Source organism: Globicephala melas, chromosome 11 (assembly GCF_963455315.2).
Source record: "Globicephala melas chromosome 11, mGloMel1.2, whole genome shotgun sequence".
Classification (NCBI taxonomy): domain Eukaryota; kingdom Metazoa; phylum Chordata; class Mammalia; order Artiodactyla; family Delphinidae; genus Globicephala; species Globicephala melas.
In genome coordinates this window covers 24,653,908-24,674,604 of record NC_083324.2, presented here as the reverse complement: position 1 = coordinate 24,674,604, position 20,697 = coordinate 24,653,908, and the positions used below count along the sequence as shown (strand labels likewise).

At 41.8% G+C, this 20,697-nt stretch overlaps 1 pseudogene; it reads left to right on the top strand.

Annotated features, from left to right (window-relative positions):
• Positions 1-417: 417 nt before the first annotated feature.
• LOC115859137 (ferritin light chain pseudogene) lies at positions 418-19,127 on the top strand (annotated as a pseudogene).
• The last annotated feature ends 1,570 nt before the right edge of the window (positions 19,128-20,697 follow it).

Genomic DNA, 20,697 nt, shown 5'->3' with positions numbered 1-20,697 from the left:
TCCCAGCACCTGCCAGCACTTGGCAGACAGGACATGCTCAGGAAATGTTTGGGGAAAGAAAGAAGGTCAGGCAGGAGGGAAAGAATGAAGGAAGAAGGGTTAAAGGACAGGAACCGTTTTTTATATATCTCTGTATGTGTCCAAAAATGCTCATCCACAGGCTGCAGTGTATACAGTAGTCTGCCCTTCCTGTCACCCACCCAACTGTTACCAAATATATATTGAGTGCTTACAGTGTACCAGATGGAGAGAGAACATCTCCACCCGACTCGGGCATGTGGTCTCTATCCCGAGCATCACAACACAAGGGCAGTTGATTCTACTGTGGTCACTGCTTCCCAGCATTATTTGGTCAACAAAGTATCCTCTGCGCACTGTGAATTTTGTGAGGAAGAGTGAGGGTCATCGCTTGGGAAAATGGACACTGATGTCACTGACAGTTCCCCCAAGATGGTACAGGGCGACATTCCACTCAGTGAGTCACTAGTCATTTTCTGGTACAGCCTGAGCTTTCTCTTCACTCATTGCATTGACCTTTCTCGAGGCAAAGATCGACACTGTGAATATATTACCTGTTTCAAAAATCACCTGTTTGTAAATGAAATGGTGGCGTGGTGCCTGCGGAGGTTTGCAGACATGGCCACATGAGTGTGCCTCCCATTTGGAAGATTTTACCACATTTAAGTCATCTGAGGCTTTTAAACCAATTGCCCTGGGACTTCGCTGGTGGCGCAGTGGTTAAGACTCCACGCTCCCAATGCAGGGGGGGGCCTGGGTTCAATCCCTGTTCAGGGAACTAATCTCACGTGCATGCCACAACTAAGAGTTCGCATGCCACAACTAAGGAGCCGGCGAGCTGCAACTAAGTAGCCCGTGAGCTGCAACTGAGGCACACACGTGCCATAACTAAGGAGCCAGCGAGCTGCAATTAAGGAGCACACGTGCCACAATTAAGGAGTCGGTGAGCCGCAACTAAGGAGTCTGCCTGCTGAAACCAAGACCCGGCACAACCAAATAAATCAATTAATTATTTAAAATAAAAACAAAACAATTGCCCCAACCATCACCAAATCTTGGGACTTTCTTCAAGAAGAAATACTACTAAATATAGCCAGATTTTAGCTCCATCTTTAAAAATTTGTTTTGCTGACTCATCCTAGCTTTGGGTAAATTTCTGAATTCCGGAGTGGAATGACCAGTAATGATGGAGACTGCTTCAGTTCAGTGTCCCTTAGCAACCATCACTTCACTTTCCTGTTGCCATAACAACTATAGCATGAACATCAAGGTCATCAAGCCCACAGAGCCTCTCTCGGGAAGCTGAATCTTTCACACTCTCCAGTACTCTCTTCTCTGTTTGCTCTCACAGAAGATGTTTTCTGGAAAATGACATTTGCTTCTCCCTTCCTCCACTCCATACTACCTCAGAAAGCAATCTATTTAAAAGGAACAAGATAATCCCTAAGAAAGGGGATGCAAAGACCCAACTTCATAGATTGATAAAGCCACCATAACCTGGTATTTAAACTGTGCTGTATCTTCAAATGGTTCTGTTTTTCAAAAATGGAGAGACAACATGGCTACGGGAAGGATTTCAAAATTCTCAAAGTCTTCGATTCCGGTATGACATCTGTCACCATCTTAGGACTCACTTAGGTCCTCCAGCTTGTAGTTTCTGGGGAAAAAGCGTGTGGAGCAGGGTGGGTGGGCGCTATATGTGATGATCTCCAAGGTCCCTCCCAGCTCCCACATTTTGTGAATCCACATTCCGACATGTCACCTCTTGCAAAGGCTTGCTTTTAAGTGGTAAACGGAAGCCAGTCCCAGCAGAGGGAGGCCTGTCCACCTCTCATTAAAACAATCAGCCTCGTGGAACAAAGGTAAAAGGCCCCTCTCAACACAAGCTTTTGGGCCCACTCTCATGTGCCACTGGTAGAGCTGGCGCTCCAGAAATACTTAATCACTGTGAATAATTAGGCAGCAGCGAAACTTTCCCTTCTTTGTGTTCGCTTAAGAATTGTAAATAATCGACATAAACAATGGCTTTTCACCTCAGCTCTCACCCCCGAAATCAGAAGAATGAGCTAGATACTAGCACTTAGAGACAGCATAATTTTGTAGTTCTATTAAGGCCGACAAATAAATCTCCCAGCAAAATTGATTCTGTTTCAGGGGAAGAAAGGGTCTACTTAGACCCTTTCTTCCCCTAAAATACAAGAATAAGTGATCCTTAGCCTGTTCCAGATAAACCCCACTTGCCAAGCTTTCCAAGTCATCACCGTTACCCGCAACCACCTTATAAAATTCTGCCCTGCTGATCACACAATGTAGCTTTCAATGTATGTCAAATAAATTTCAAGACTTGTGCATTGCACTCATTTACTGAAGACCTCACCTTTTTTCTTCACTTTTTGATGACTTTTTGTCAGGAAAAAAAATATTTCATTAGTTCAGAACAGTTCTTACGGCATTGTGCCTTTTTCTATTTGCCAAAGTGTTTATGATATTGTTATTTATGTTTCCTTTCTTTTTTTTCCCCCAAACAGCAGTGCTAGCTGAGGTTGATGCTCTAAATTATCATCTGCCCCCTTGCTTGTTCTGTCAGTCCTTGCTGACATGAAAGTTTAATGCTAGCTTATCAGGGTCCTCTCCCCCTGCCAGCATGGACACCTTGAGAAACTGTTGGGGGGCAGGGGGTGGAAATCGGCACCAAGGCGTACCTAGCTGAAACTTTTTTCGTTGGGTAAAGCGAAGACACGGCCGGAAAGAAAGGATGCTTCCAGATGGCCCTTGTTTCATCAGTGCTTTCTCAGGAGGAAAAAGGTGACTTGGCAAAGGAGGAAGAACACCTGCAAACTAGTCAATGATTTCATCCTGCAGGCATGGAGATCTGAATAGTGTATTCCGTAGAAGTGGAAGATGCCAGCCACGCAGCAAACGATAAATTCCTTATAAAAATGCTCATTAGAAACTGGTGCCTGGCGCATAGTGGGCACTTAATAAAAGTCTCTGGAATGAATCCATGAATCCCAATGTCACTAATTAGCATGTGCTGAGGAGAGGTAGAATAAAGTTGCAACTCTGAAGCATTCAATCAAATTCATCCACTCATGGACGATCCACATAATTCTATCTCATATTTATAGTTTATATGGTATTCTTCCTTCTCAGTGCTCTGCGACACTCTCTCACTGGCACTCACAACATCCCTATGAGCAGAAAATTTTCGTGAAAGCGGGGGTGGTGGCGGTGGTGGAATGAACTGGGAGATTGAGATTGACATGTATACGCTAATATGCATAAAATAGATAACCAGTAAGAACCTGCTGTATAAAAAAATAAAACTTAAAGAAATGATTTCAAAATAAATCCCTTCCAAGCCTCTGTCTACTGAGTCAGATATAGCTGCAGGGAGATAATGATGTAACAATTATCTGCTCATTTGTACTATAAGTTGACTATTTAAATAATTACGTTAACGGAATTGTGGTCTTCATAGAATCTGGGGGAAAAAAAGAATCAAAAGGTAGGATTGGTAAATATGTTTCTTGGAGTTACCCTGGGTACTCAGAACAGTATAACAGGTACAGGTGTCACAGTACATGAATATACTGGCATCAGACTTTATAAATCATCTCTTACGAATTTGGCTAATGTGAGTTAGGTCACCAGAGCAAAGTTAGCTTCGAACCCACCATACAGAGAGCCAGAACCTGTATCATGATGAATCTACGAAGGCATGAAACAATATGAAGCTCTGCCTGAGGTCCCAGCTGGCCTCTCTGACACTGCTCTCTAACTTTGGTAGTAATCCCAATTCTCCAACTGCATTGAGTTCTACAGTAAGCATATTGTGTAAGTAATTTGTTTTATAGATCAGTTTCTCTCTTTGAGTAACTATAACATACCTACCATGTATTAGTTATGGCAATGCTAACTACTGTAAGACACAAATCCCCAGATTTTAGTCATGTAATAGGACGAACTAAAAAAAAAAGGAAAGAAAGAAAGAAAGAAAATTATCCTACTCCCATTTTATAGGTGAAGAAACTGAGATGGACATTAAATGACTCACTGAAATCCTATAGCTAAATGGCTAGAGCACTGGGGGTTAAATTTAGTGCTCCTGACTCCCAGCCCAGTGGCTTTACCCTAAGGTCTAATTTTTTCTAGAAAGTGGATGAATTTGGAATTAGAATTCCTTACCTATAAAATACAGTCAAAGCAATTTTTAAAAAAAAACAAAGGCATCAGTTAGGATCCCTGGTTGCAAGGAAAATAAACCAACTGCGATGACCTTTAGCGAGAAGGATTCGTTGGAAGCATGTAAATGGCTCAGTTCCAGGGGGCAGCTGGAACGTGGGGTTTGGTGATGGCAAGGGCTCCAGGGGCTGATTTGCTAGAAACAGGAAGCACAGCAACTCTCTCTCTTCAGAAATAGTCTAGTCCGAATATTGTAAGTGATACCACTCTTATCGCTGCCATTGCCAACAGTGGCCATGAAAATTCCTCCAAACACTTTGCTTCTGCTAATATCACTACTTCAAGATTTAAGCCCCAGGAGAGAGCATCTGATTGGCTGAACTCAAGTCACACAATGAGTTTCTGGCTCTTTCAGAGAACAGGTAGAGGTGGTATCTGCTCTCCTCTCCTCATCCCTTGGTTTCTGCAGCAAGAGAGAGGTACATGGAAGCCCACATCCAATGGAGGAGGGATAATTAAAAAGCTGATGGCATTAAGAAGATGAATGATTACTGAGCCAAAAATGAAAGTCAACTGCTTGCCATTCCAGGTTATAGATAAATACATTATTCAAGACAATTTCACTCGGAAGTTAAAGCCTAAATGTAGAAAGCTGGGCCACCTCTCATCACTCGGACCCTTCTTGGGGTCCCTGGAGTGACATAATGAAAACAAGCTAATAGCACACCCAGAATCCTAGAAAACCTGGCTGACTTGGTGAGATGTGGGTGGAAGGAGGCATTTCAATGCCCACTTAAGGAAGCACACGTCTACAAATCCTTGTGTTGGTTAAGCCCTGTTCCATTCTGCACTGTCCTGCATGAACAGTGTACTCCTCCCAGTTCAGTGTACGGCTCTTCCCATAATAAACCACAGCTCACAACCAGAGTGAGGTTCTGATTAGGAAAGAAGTGAAGAGTAAGCTGGTACAGGTAATTTCTTCCTTTACTTTGGATTTTGCCATTGAGGGCCTCACCTGGTGATCTAGTGAGTTCTTTTAGTCAATGAGCTCTTCTTTCTAAGACCTTTTCTACCTCTTAACTTCAGGGACACTCATCAGACTTACAGGTAGGTTGGCACCACAGTGAATAACCGTGAGTTTTGTCTATCCAGCACCCCGTCTTCTTCCTTCCAGAGATAACACCTGGGTCGCAGCAAGGAGGAAAACAACCTCCCAGACTCTCAGAATACACAGTGCTGGTGGGGCTGAGCATACCCTCCCTTGATCCTGGGATGGGCATGACCAAAGCCTGGACAACTCACATGACCCTCCCTGCAGGCAACAGTGATTGGTTCAGGACACGAGCATGTTACCCAGGTTGGGCCAATAACATTCAAGTCTGGGACTTCTGATGGAAGAAGCGAGAAAAAGGAAGCTTTTTACATTGACAAAATTGTGAGGATAGCCTCCTGCAGCTGGTTGCAGTCTATTCACCATAAGATAACGGGCTGTCTAAGCATGAGGAAAACAGAGGGAGGCAGAGCTGAGAGATGGAGATTTTGATCCTCATTGTTTGAGCATTTGCCTCCTGCCTCCATTCAGGAATCTACCTCCTGAATTTTCAATTATATGAGCCAATAATTCCCTTTTTGTGACTGAGTCCATTTGAGTTGTATTTCTCTCCACGCTTGTTTTTCACAAATATATGAATAATAAATCCATCTATTCACTCAGCAAATATTTTTTGAGTGCCAGGCACTCTGATAGGTACTGGGGATACTATCCTGTGCAAAACAGACACAGGTGCTGCAGTGTGCGGGTAGAGACACGAGTCAAGACACAGATAAATATGCTTTGAAAAATGGTGAGGAGTGCTAAAAAGGAAAATATAGAGCACTACGAGACTATATAGAAGACCCATCTAACTACTCCCTGACACAAAAGAGATTGTAAAATGTCTACAGGTCAAGAGGACGTTGACATGAGACAGCAATACTGGGTCACCTTCAAGAAAGACCAAGGCAAATGAGAGGCAGCCCAAACCAGACAGGTAAGGCAGTTTCACTCCCACTTTATGTGAGTAGCCCTCTTTTTTTTAATTGTGGTAAGAACACTCAATATGAGACCAGCTCTCTTAAAGTTTTAACTGTACACCACAGTATTGGTAGCTATAGGCACAATGTTATACAGCAGATCTCTAGAACTTATTCATCTTGTATAACTGTATTTATACCTGTTGAACTATAACTCCCCATTTTGCTTTCGCCCAGCCCCTGGCAACCACTATTCTACTCTCTGCTTCTATGTGTTTGACTAGTTTAGATCCCTCATTTAAGTGGAATCACAGTGTTTGCCCTTCTGTGACTGACTTACTGCACTTAGCACGGTGTCTTCCAGGTTCATCTGTCACATATGGCAGGACTGCCTTCTTTTTAAGGCTGAGTCATAGACCATGGTCTGTGGACCACATTTTCATCATCTGTTCATCTGTGATAGACATTTAGCTTGTGTCTAGTTTTGGCCATCGTGAATAATGCTCCCATGAATATAGGAGTACAGATATCTCTTCAAGGTCTTGATTTCAATTCTTCTGGATCTTTTTAAGGCTCCCTAACATAGACCGTGGATACAGAGCTGAGAAGAAGAAAACTTAAGTGTTCCAGAGCAGGGAATACAGTCTCAACTTCCAATGGAGACATTTCAGAGAGAAAAAATCCTAAATGAACCCAAACTTGCTCAGCTTGTTTTCACTGAAGGACTCTTTGAGCATCTGCCCATGACATCTTATTTTACCAGCATGGTAAAATAAGATGGGCTGGGCCATGAGGGAGGCAAAAGAAGGACCACAAACACCCTCATTGCCCTTAAGATGCTCACAGTGTTTGTACAGGAGAAACAGTAAGTCAGTTTATCCAAGGGCATGGTTGTGTGAAGCAGATAAACCATGTTCAAGGACAGTGATTCTCAGCAGAGAGGAAGAAGATGTTTGATATTTGAAAAAGCATTCAATACCCTAAAAACGTAAGACTTTATTAAACAAGTGTGTAGCCGGTACAAAACACAGAAGACAGCAAAAAGTACTGAGGAAACATGAAATTTTTACAGTTCTAGAATTTTTTCATCTAAAGGAGAGGTTCACAGCAGGTACAGCAGCAGCAGAAGGTAGTAGCACTTATCAGGTACAAGGGCTTTGGGGTCAGATGGTCCAGGGTTCAAATCCCAGCACTGTCACTCACTAGCTGTAAAGAACGGGACTCTGGGCATGGGATCTCACTTTTCTGCATATCAGATACAGCTTTTAAACAACAGGGATACTAATACTGCCTACTTTAGGGAGTAGATGTGATAACGAGATGGGATAATTATTGGAAAGAACCTTGTGCTTTCTGGCACACAGTAAATACTCAATAACTCTTAGCTATTATCATGACTGTCATTGTTCTGGTCTTTGCCGGTGTGAACAGATTTGGTTCTTAAAGACTAACATTGCCCTAATAGCTAATAATAATAGTTAACTTTATAATATAGAGTATGGATTGCATGCCAGACATTATGCTGAGTTCTTCCCACACTAATCCTCACTCATGCTCAATGGGGAAGTACCATCATTACCCCCGTATAACAGGTGACAGCACAGAAATACAGAGAAGTTACTAGTCTAGGCTCACAGCTGAGAAGCTGCAAGGCAGGGATTAACCCTATACAGTCTGACTCAAAGTCTCCACACTTTACCATGATGCAACACTGCTCAAGGCAGTTCTTAATTCTGTCCAATCCTCAAAACCTTCTGCAGAGATGTTTTTCAAAGATTTTATCTCAGGCCCACACCAAAGTCTCCCATTCAGTAAGTCAAGGTGGACCGAGGAATCAGTATGCTTAAAGCTCTCCAGGGGATTCTGAAGATCAAAAGAATTTAGAAACTCCAGCTTTAGAGGACCATGACCCTGACGACCCTGACAGGGAGTTAACTGTAGCTGCCCTCCAGCCCCATCACTATGGTCTCTAGAATAGACAGTGCTGCATCTTCCACCAACATTAAAGAATAGTTTTCCTGCAGAGCTTAACTCAGTTGGGACCAAGGATATAACTCAGCAGTCTGGGACTCATTCCAGGTGTCAGTTTTCTGCATTGAAGTCAAGAGCTTTCTTTGCCCAGACTTAAGAGCCACTCAAGTATTAATTTCGGTTCCATTATAAATCACAAGTCGTAGCCCATGCCCACAGTCCTTGAAAATATTTTGAGCTCTCTAGACTCATGAAGTCTGTGTTCCACTCCCCCTCAATTTATCCCACTCCCTCCCAGAATGTTACGCTGTCCATTCATGACCATCCCAGTCCCCCAGATCACAGTCAGGCACCCGCCCCTCAATCGCCACAAAGAGATATAGAACATTCTCCACCTGATTCCGAGCCAAAAGGTCCCATCACAAGTCTCTGTGCAGGCTCAGAGCAGAGGAGTTAACCACTTAAGTGGTCTTTGTTATATGGTTGGCACTGACTCACCACAACGAGGAAAAGCTCTATCTGATTTTCTGGGAACATTTAGAATGAACATTGCCCTCAGCAGGCCACCTAACCAAGACCAGAAGTTGTTCCCTGAAACCTGTAAAAGCCATCGGAGCTGAGGGCTGTATACCTGTGGCTGTCAGCTCAGCCCAAATGAAGCTATCACTTCAATCATATGATCCCAGCAAGTCATTAAAGACGAGTGGCACCCATACTTGTAGATCAATAACCCAGGCAAACACATCCAACAGCAGCCAGAGTCAACGGGCACCAAGTCCCTGTTTAATCCAGGCCAGGTATTTGCATACGGTGGAACCATACAATTGCTAAACTACTCCCCCCACCCCGCCCCACCTTTTCTAGTATGATATCCCGGCAGTCATTGCTGCTGCCTGCAGCAGCAAAAAGCCTTGTTTAGACAAGTTTTTGAAGCACATTGTTCACACAACAATGGAAAGAGAGACACTGAGCAAAAGCTCCGTGCTGCGACTGGTGTGTGATACAGCCTAAGGTGACATATTATAAAAAATTTAGTTGAAACAATGCACATAGCTGGAGCTCTTTTGCAAATGTAAACACAAGTACCTTCACAGCAATTTCCTCATTATCTACTGGTGGTCTTTCTGCACTCTTGCTTTTGCTCCGCCCTCCTTGACAGAGTACTTTGGGGGACTTCTGCGGCTGACTTTAATGTATTTGTAATACAGATTTTCAGCTCTGTTAAAGATAAATCGATTTTTAACTCTATTGAAAAAGTCTAGGGGCAACGTCTTGTGAAATCAAAAAAAACCTTATTTTTGGCACAGGGGAAATTATAAGGGTAAACAATGATAACCTGGTGGCAACTGACTTCAATCTGTGAAATGATCTCTTCAGGATGTATGTGGACAAGCAGAAAAGTGAACTGCCTTCCAGCTCACCCCACCCCTACCCCCAGTCCCTGGAATACACATTGAAAACACATTCTCAGCATGTTAAATACTGAATCCCCATCCATGAATTTCCAGATGAACAGGCAAACCATGAAATTAAATGTAAGCAGGTAAACTTGGGGAATGTCTACTCTAAGATTTTTCTCTCCCTATTTCTGGTTCCTCTCCATAAATGTGTTAAATATAACTATGTACTATTATTCATGTGCCCTAAAACTTATTCTTTTGTGCCACTGGGGAAATTTATTCTCCTTTAGTAAGAGTTATAGCCATATTTTTACAATCTATTTCTTACCCCTATTTTTCTTGGTTAATGGCACATTCATGATCCACTTTGGAAAGGCTATTTAATTCTCAGTGCTGCAGTGATTAAACACATTCAAGTGACAAACAAGTATTGAGCATACTCTTCGTGATGAAGACACAGTGTCTACTCACACACAAAAAAAACTAAAATCAAAGGAAAGCATGCATCTCAATCTTCCCTCATCCTTCCAAAGGAGCAACATGCCCTTCACAACGGTCACCAAACCATCATTTGAGTACCACCATTTTCTAAGATGTAGCAACCTCCTGGTTTTGCTGTTTATTTATCTGTTTGGACCGCTTAAAGCCAACAACAATCCCTGAGCTGCAAGCAAATTAGTCGTGAGAGCTACAACCAGAATAAATAGAGACAGAGAAAGGAAACTAAAGCTTACTGGACAACTGGTGGTAGTTTCCACAGTTCCTCCCTCTCCTTTCTGAACAGGCTTCGATTTGCATTTGGAGATCCACATGGTTCCGGGAAGCTGACTCCACCCAAAACTCCAGCAGGGAAGCGTGTGACCTCAACTGAACCAATTGATGCATTCCACCCTTCAGATCAGTGATTGCTTCAGGATTAGGTAGATGTTTTTAAAAGGATGTGACTGTAAATGGGACAGAGACTCAAAATTAACAGTGACTTAAACAAGATCAAGGTTTGTTTCTCTATCAGACAGAACTCAAGCTGGGATGACGACTGTGCTCTGTGGAGGCAGCAGGGGCCTGAGCTGCTTCTACCTTGTTGCTCTGCTAGTCCTAAAGTCCGGCTCTTATCTGCAGATTTCCAAGATTGCTTACGACTAGAGAGCTCCCATGTTTCCTCTTCTTTACTTTAGGGGAAAAACACGAAAACTGTACACAGTAATTTTGTTTATATCTCATTGGCTAGAACTCAGTCACATAGTTACACTAGCAGCAAAGGAAGGTGGAAAATATAGGGGTTTTATTCAGGCATAAATGTGCCCAGATAAAATTATGTTACTAGGAAAAAAGAGGAGAATAGATATTAGAGGTCAACCAGTAGCCTCTTCCTGGCATGTGAACTAAACTATTTCAGATCCTCGTGTTGTAACTTGGAACCCAAGAAAACAGGTGAATATTCTTTTTCTGGATGCATGGTTTGCTGATGTGGGAACCTGAGTGACAGTAGCCATTTTTACAACCATAAGGAAACCAATAATAGGATGAAGCTGACACCTGGAAGAGGGCAGAATCAAGGAAATCCCAGATAAAAGTATCTAGATATCTAGTAACATCATAAAATTCTGAATCAAACCACATCTGAAGCTCTATCTTCAGACTTTTTCACTTACGTCACCCCGTAAACTCGCCATATTTTCTGAAAGCTTGAATTGAGATGTTCTTACTTTCAATCAAAACTTCCCAAGATGGGCTTCCCTGGTGGCGCAGTGGTTGAGAGTCTGCCTGCCGATGCAAGGGACGTGGGTTCGTGCCCCGGTCTGGGAGGATCCCACATGCCGCGGAGCGGCTGTGCCCGTGAGCCATGGCCGCTGAGCCTGCATGTCCGGAGCCTGTTCCTCCGCAACGGGAGAGGCCACAACAGTGAGAAGCCCACGTACCACCAAAAAAAAAAAAAAAAAAAAACTTCCTAAGATACAGAATGAGAAAGGGACAGAGAAAGAGATGGGGAGAAAGACCCAGATAAATACTGAAGGATGCGAGATAACCATTAACACAAAATTTGACCAAAGTTACTTTGAGAAACATGAAGGGTATAAACTAAAACAGAAGTGCTGAATATTAACAAGAGCAGAGAATGACCCAAATATTATCAAAACTTCTTAGAACAAAGAAGAGATGACAAAGAATACTGGTATTGAGCAGCCGAGAAGTATGTTCTGAATAATTCTTTCCCAAACTGCTAGTGGGGATTAAACTGTACTGCCACATCACACTTTACTCCACCCTCTTCCATAGAAAAGACTGTTGGGCGAGATAATGCCTTCAACCTAAAAGCCTCATTAAATTAGCAATTATTCCAGATCAAAGCCTTGGGTAGATGCCACTGGCCTTAACTCTTCAACAAATTCCATTGTGATGGTCAGTGTGAGCCCTTGAACACAGCTTTGTAAATTTCCAAGTATGTCGTCTAGGCTCCTTTAACTCTGGGCCCCATGAGAAGATCAAGCAATTACGACCCTTTTGGCCTTTATTTTCCCCTAAGATCATCATTGGAAGTTAGTAGTCAAAACTTACAATATAAGTGAAGACAAAATAGGCACAATTTTTAGAAACTATGAAAGAAGTATGTTTTTTCTCTAAGATAAAGTTGACTAAGACGTGTTTGAATAAAAAGGAAACTGAAGAGGTGAGAAAAATTAAGTTGGAAGAAATTGTGTTCTTCACGGTCACAAATAAATGAGACATGGAGATGGAATTAGAATTGGGATCTACTTGTTCTAATAGACATCGTACCTAAAATTCCTTCCATTTTATTGATTTCCAGATTGAGAAGAGTTTTAGTACGGATAAGTACTAACAGAAATATGGCTTAAAGTTGGTAGTATCCTACTGCAAAAGGCCATTCAAATTTGTAAACAGAAACAGACATTCCAGTAGGTATTTTTATATATTATTTTGCATATGAGACAGGAAGCAGACAAAAGAAGACTGTTAACAGTAGAGATTGTGGAGCAGGACATTTGTTCATTTCACAAATACTGATTGCCCTTAGTATGGGCCATGAACCACTCTGGGTGCTGAGGACACAGCATTAAATAAAACAGACAAGAAACTCCTGTCTTCAGAGGCTTTAGGTGGTAAGGGCTAAGAAAAAAGAAGTATAAGGAGGCTGGGGAGTTCTGTGATAGCAGGGGAAGGAGTCAATTTTAAGTAGGAGAGTCAGGGAAACACTCCCTGAGGTGACTGTATTGGTTGTCTATTGCTCCACAGAAAATTAGCCCTTAACTTCGCATCTTAAAACAACAAACATTTATTATCTCATAGTTTCTGTGGGTCAGGAATTTGAGAGCAGCTTAGTTGTGGGGCTCTGACTCAGGGTCTCTCATAAAGCTGCTGTCAGCTGGGGCTACAGGCAACTGAGGCTGGGCTGGGGCTGAAGAATCTACGGTTTGGCAAGCCTCGGGACCTTTCTACGTGGATGGCTCTATGTGCTTCTGAGGGCCCTCACAACCCAGCAGTTAGCTCGCCCCAGAGCAAGTGATGAAGAAGAGAACCTCCTCTCAGAAGTGACAGACCACTCCTTCTGCTGTATGCTCTTGGTCACATAGATGTAACCTGGGCCACGGTGGGAGATTACTACAGCATGACTACCAGGGGGCCAGTAACACTGGGGGCCTCCTTGGAGGCTGGCTACATTGATATTGAATAAATAGCTGAAAGAGATGAGTTCAACATCACAAAACTCAAGACAAACAACTTAACTTTTATAAATTTTCATTTTCTCATCAATACACTAGAAAGTTTTTAACTATCTACACCATCATCATGTTGAGAAGCCTTAGACAATGTCCAAAATTTCTTTGGCTCAGTGCCTGGCATTTCATAATGAGCAACACGTGTCAGGCTATTATCATTAGTGTGGATGTGGTTGTCATCATCCTCCTCATTTTACAGATGAGAAAACTAAGCCTTCAAGATTTAAATCCTCACTGATGGTCATGCCCCTGAAACAGATGATAATCATATTCAAGCCTTCTGAATCCAATAGCTTCTTTTTCTATTTTACTGCGCGGCCTCATAGATACCATGGGAAGGATGGATAAAAGAGTTGAAGGTTATTCCAAAACAGGAATAAGAAAATTAAAATTATATGAGGAAAGAAAGGCAAAAAGACTCAAAACCTACTCCACTGGCAATTACCGAACAGGGCTATCAGGAGTGCTTTTTGGCTTAATGTAATAGAAAACCCAACTCTCCAAGGCTTACCCAAGAAGTATGAATGTCGGTAATTGCTAGTTTTCATTCTCACAGTTACCTTTTGTCCTTTTGTCTTCATGCTTGTTGCTTCATAGTTACAAGATGACTGCTGTAGCTTCTGGCATCACATTGACAATTCAGGAAGAGAGGAGGGTGGTACCACAAGTTCTGCTTTCCAAGATGCCTCAGCTGACTTTCATTTACACCTAATCAGCAAGAACTGTATAGATGACTCCCCTAGTACATGGGTAGGTGGCAAAGGCATGGCTTCAACCAATCACGATTCACCGCTAAGCCTAGTCATGTTACTGCCCAAGTAAAATCTGGGTTCTGTTTTTGGAAAAAAGGCAAGTCTTTGTCTACTGTAGGCAATTGATAGGTTCATCCATAATCAGGTGGATTCCCCAAGAGAAAAGCACCCACCAGCATGGTAGTTTGTTCCCACTTCTCAGGTGAAATCTATGTAAATACTCTCTGTAGCTTCTTTTTTTTTTAATTAATTAATTTATTTATTTTTGCCCATGTTGGGTCTTCGTTGCTGCCCATGGTCTTTCTCTAGTTGTGGCCAGTGGAGGCTACTCTTCATTGCGGTGCGCAGACTCCTCATTGCGGTGGCTTCTCTTGTTGCGGAGCACGGGCTCTAGGCATGCGGGCTTCAGTAGTCGTGGTGCACGGGCTCAGTAGCTCCGCAGCATGTGAGATCTTCCCAGACCAGGGATCAAACCCATGTCTCCTGCATTAGCAGGCAGATTCTCAACCACTGCGCCACCAGGGAAGCCCTGGCAGGTGGATTCGTAACCACTGTGCCACCAGGGAAGCCCACACAAGCCATTTTAGATCTTACAGTTTGGGGTGAATTATCAGAAGATGAATAAAATGACTGATACTGATTAAATTGAAAACTATGAAAGGAATAAAATTGCTGAAGTTACAAAACTTTTAGAAGCCAATAATCTTCTAACAGAGAGGCTAACTGACATTTTGGCTAGATATGGAAAATCAAAGAGATTGGAATTATGATGAGAAAATTATTCTGCCTTTTATAAAGGAGAGGAAGGAGGGGGAAAAAAAGAGCAGCATAAGCTAGGGAAGTAATTTTAGCAGGATACATTTCATTTCAGAAAAAGTTCTTTGATAACCAGAAAACACCACATTTTAAAGTTAAGGATTTAATACTCCTAAGTCCATTACAGATAGACTCTTTACCATGCTGGAAATAATTGAAAAGCAGAGGCATGCAATTGACCACTTTATGGCATCTTTGATTTCTCCAGGCTGTTTGAAGAGTTGAATTCTGGAAAGGATTTGAAAACTGGGCATACCAACCCTGACCAGCTAATTGCCAATGAAGAAGAATGAATTACTCTGCAATTATATTAAAGGTGAAAGAGGTCCCAAGGAAAAATTCTAACCAAGAAAATGGACTGACTTGGGATAAAAGCTTGATTGGTAACAGCCATGACTATTAAGATGTTGAGCCTGAGTTCAAAGGAAGGACAAGATCAACTTTATGTCTGACAGTCTTAAGACAAGGTCACCACCTTCTACCAAGTATATGCCAACTTATTCAGATATGTCATTCCATGTCACACATCAGATCTGTTTACCATGACTTGTTCCTGGATTTGCCCTTAAGGTTTTGCATCCAGGTCATTAGTTTGACCATTGTCAAGTTACAGACAAATTTATGACAGAGGAGCACAGATGGACTCATTCTTCTGGACTTACAGGTGGTTAGTCACCTTATGGAACTCATTAATCCCAAAAGCTGATAGAGCTTGAAAATAGAGACAGATTGCAAGCAGGTTTTGATAATTCTTGGATGACAGATCATAATGGGTCCTAAAGAAAAAAGAGGCCCAACAATTATCTTTTGAGCATCTAATAGGGTTGCCACATAAAATACAGGACACCCAATACATCTGAGTTTCAGAAAAACAGTGAACAGTATTTTAGTGTAAGTATATCCCATGCAGTATTTGAGATATACTTTAAAATGTATTGTTTATCTGAAATTCAAATTTAACTGACCATCCTAGTTTGTTTTGCTTTTTCTTTTGCTTGTTTGCTTACTTGCTCGTTTTTGCTAAGTCTGGCAACCTTAGTCTCTATTAGTGTAGGGTCCAATCTTACATAGTAAGTAAGGAAAAATTGCCTGGCTTAAAAACTACCACGAAAAACCATTTAAATCGGTCAAAGTCTACTCTACTTGATATTATATCATTGTACTATCTCTCAGTGATTCCAAAACAGACCATTTTCCCTCAATGTTGAAAAGTTCTCAGTTGAACACCAAATGAAGTCTGGGTTGTGTTTATGGGCCATGCTGTATAAAAAAATATACTGTCTGACTTTTTAAATTAACGTTTACCAAAACAGTTTCAGTGCATGGTTTTAAATGCAAAAGAGTACACTTAATTTAATGGCATAATGAAAAATAACATTCCTCTGCCTAACCTCTCTGCATACTTCAGACCAACTCTCCACAGCCAACACTCAACTCTTCTAAATGTTTTCCTTAATATTTACTTCCACATTTATAAATAATAGACCTATACTATTCTTTCTTAACTTACACATTTTAGACATTACCTACACATTTTATGATGCTTCTGAGCCAACCTGTATTTTATGAATATGCCTTCGTTTTTGGACAAGCCTTCATAGTCCTTGGAGTCAATCATTGCCTTGGGTTTGTTTGTTTACCTGTTTTTGCCTGGTTTTCTAAGTGAGCTTTGTTCATATTTTTCAAATGGTTCAACATCTCTGCCACACACCTGTGAATAATATTTTCCATTTACCCAAACACATCAGTTCCATTTTCTTTCTTCTCTAAAGATCTCCCTCCCAGAGCTTTCCACCCACTTTGCTCCATTCCGGACCTTCATTTCTCAGCCTGCTACTCAACTGTTATTCTAGGTCTTTTCCTTTGCAAGTCTCCTGTGTTGGAGTGCGCATTCCTGAATTCCATGTTTGTTTGTTTGTTTTGTTTTCTAACCAATTGTTTATAGGAGTACACCCTCCAGAATTTTCCCCAGGAAGGCTATCTGAGAATATTTTGAGTCTTTGCAAGCATGACAGTGTCCTTTCTCCAGAAAATAAATATCCTGTCTCTTGTCAGGGGTGCATAGGGAAGGGTAGTCTACTGTCTAGGCAGAGTGGAACAGGGAATCTGGGCTCTAATAGCTCCATATTATTTTCTTTTTTAACCAAACTCTGTTTCTTCAGCCCCATTCATTGCCCTGCTCTTGGTAATAGCTTTTTTGCATACAGAGTAAAAGGAAAAAAAAAAAGAAGTTACTAATTTTAGGGCTCAGTGTGTACCAGACCCTTTAGCTAATTTTAAAAAGTTCTAACATTTGTGCCTGTCATCAACCAAATCATGTCCTCAAATATTGTTTTAATGATGATAAGAATGACTCAAAAGGTCCTACCCTATATGATATGAAAAGGGAGAGCTAGCACTTGCTAACAGTCTATCAAAGCTGTATTGAACAATTCGAGAACAGGTATGAGGTGAGGATACAATAATAAATAGAATTAAGAAACCCCTAAATGACTAGGGATGCAATACTAGTTGGTAAATAATGTTGGTACTGGACTATAGCTAAGGCCAATAAAGGCTAGTATGTGGGAAGGATGGAGGCTACCATGCTCAGGACTCCAGTGGTTAAGAACAGGGATCCACATTCAAGTCCCAGCTTACGTATCTTCTCACAAACTCTGGTTCCAGTTTCTACCTCATGCTAAATTCTCCATCACTACTCTGAATCTCTCCCTTCTTGTGCTTTTCTGGACAGTATGAGGCCACGATGAATACCATCCCAGTGCCTTCACTCCACAAAGTACCTCAGACAAAAGATAATATAGTATATGAACTCCTCTATAGATGGTTTAGAAAAGAGTGATGGGGCAGAGGCAGGGAAGGCGGCATTCACAACATTTTTGTAGTGACATTCACTAAGGATTGGATTTCGGCCATCATTTTTTTAAATCCCTCTGTAACTGCCACTGGCTCTTAGTTTGTCTCTAGCTAATTTGCTAGCTAGCTCTCTTTCCTCCAGAGCCCCTGTGCCTCTTTCCACAGTGGCTCCTCAGAGCTCTCACATTCTTTTTTTTTTTTTTAATGAGTGGAATTTAATTCTCTTTGTTTCAATTTTCTACCTTCAGGACTTGTACAGAGACCACCGTTTTGTTGACAAATAGCCTATGAATGTATTTTGCTAAGCAAAAGGTTATCTGATCCAGAAAGAAGTGTTGCCACCTCTTAAAGAGATAGACGTGGCTGTGTATTATTAGTAAAGAACAGTTTTGTTTTGCTCACACCTTCTTATAGTTATATAGTATGATTGCATTTTTATAAATGCATACGTGTGTATGCACGTACACATACATACTTCATATACATAAATACATGCGCATATTATACACACAACTTTAGATACGTGTATAGAGAGAGGGAAAGAGAAATTTGTAATTATATTTACCAAAAACCCTTAATAAAGGGCCAGTGAAATTCTCTCTGGAAAGTGCTGTTAAAGAAGGGCTTTGGACAGTGTGCTCCGAGGTCCCGCGGATCTGTCTTTTGCTTCAACAGCGTTTGGACAGAACAGACCCAGGGACACCCCTTGCTCCTGCCTCCCACCACACTCCAACCTTTTTTCCAGTCACAGCTTTTGGAATCAGCCACTCCGCTATCCTCGGTCACAGGGAACAGCCAACACCATTTTTTTGGAGCTTAACTCCTCATTACCGATCAACCACGAGCTCCCGGATTCCTCAGAATTACTCCACCGAAGTGGAGGCCAACACCTGGCCAACGTGCATCTGCAAGCCTCCTACACCTACCTCGCTCTGAGCTTCTATTTCGACGATGTTGCTCTGGAGAGCGTGGGCCGCTTTTCCGGGAATTGGCCGAGGAGAAGCACGAGGGCGCCGAGCGTTTTGAAAATGCAAAACCAGTGCGGCGGCCGCCCTCTCTTCCAGGAGGAGCAGAAACCTCCCCAATACGAGTGGGGTAAAACCCAAGACGCTGTCGGAGCCGCCGTGCTAGCGGAGAAGAACCTGAAAAAGACCCTTGAGGACCCGCCTGCCCTCGGCTGTGCCCCCGCATACCCCCGCGTCTGTGACTTCCGGGAGAGCCGCTTCCGGGAGAAGCAGGTGAAACTCATCAAGAAGATGGGCGACCACATGACTAACCTCCGCAGGCCGGCTGGCCCCCAGGCTGGGCTGGGCGAATATCCCTTTGAGAGGCTCACCTTCCAGAACCACCAGGAGCCTCCGGAGCCCAGCAGGCTTTGAGGAGCCCCGCTCTGCAGCCACTAGGCAGCTTTTTAACCACCCTGGAGCCCTGTCCCAAGATGTGGACCAAATGGAAACAATAAAGCTTTTTGCAGAAAAAAAAAAATAGAGCTTTGGTTTTCTGCATTTTTACAGGGATGTATTACTCAAATAATGAGAAAATGAAAGTGAAATTATCTCCATTTAGAAAAGTAAATTGAGTATGTGTCAGATGAGAAATATACATGAGAAGTCTAAATAGAACCACAGAGAATGTTTTTAAAAAAGAAAGAAAAAAAGACATTTATAATAGGGAGGGAAGTCATGATCTGAAAAAACAGAGGATGACACATCTTACGTCACATTCCCATAATAGCAATACAGAGGTCCTAAGTGTGTTTCATGAAGCATGAAAAAAAAAAAAAAACAGCTAAAGGTTAATGAAAACCTAAAGTGAAGGAAGTTTGTTGTAAGATCTGCAAAATCCATACAATCTGGAATTGCATTCATATTAAGTAAGTGGGTGGTTCATACTCTCCCCGCCAACCCCCCCCCCCCCGCAATTTACCTCTTCATGGATAACTCTGGTTTTTCTACCAGATTAATTCAGCTCAGATCACTTTCTTTATGGAAACATACTAAATAAATTAAGGAAATTAGCCAAGTTGGTCGACTTTATAAAGAAATGGTGATTATGTATGCAATCCCACATCTGGTAGAGACATGAGTAAAGGACCAAATTTCATTGCAGTAGTTACCATATGCTCACTCCATTTCCCTTAGCACTCTGAAATTGATGGTACCATTGGAAAAAAAAAAAAAAAAGAATCCCAGAGAGTTAGAAATAATCTCAAAATTAAAAAAAAAAAAAACAGAAAAGAATAGAACATAAGTCAGACAAAAGGAAAGAAAAATTCCTGAATTTCTTAGGGTTTTTTTCCTGATTATAAAAGGAAAAAAGTTATTAAAGATGTTTAAAGACGATTCTTTAAAAGCCTGATGAGGTGACAATGACAGACCAGGTTATTTGGACTAGCTCTCCCACTGAAACAGCTAAAACTGCTGAATTAAACATTTGTAACCCTGTAACAGCATCAAAGAGCTGACAAAATAGAAAGGAAATACCAAGTAAGTATTAAAATTAGAAAGGTAAATGGAAAATTTATGGATTGCTTTACCTCTGAAGGCATTTGCCAATCTGGAAGAAACGGAGCTGTGTTTTTGAAGGCCTTGTGGCACGAGGGAAACAAAAGTTAAAGCATGGGGCCCATTCAGTGTTGTGCGTCTGGTAAACCATCTCGCATTTATGCATTAAGCTGAGATTTTAAAGGGCTACAGCATCACAGAAAGGATCAACCATCAGTATTTCCACCCTATTCCTTCCACCCCAGTAGTTTTTTGGGAGAAGTACCTTGGTGCTAAGCAGAGCAGGAGAAAAGAAAGGAAGGAGAAAACAAAGAGAATTGTCCTTGAGAGGGTGTAAACCGTGGATAAGCTCTCTTGAGGGTCTACAGTCCCAATTTTGCAACACCTAAGTGATCAAAAACATATATGCCATGGTTTTAACTTAAAATAGTTCTCTGGTCATCAG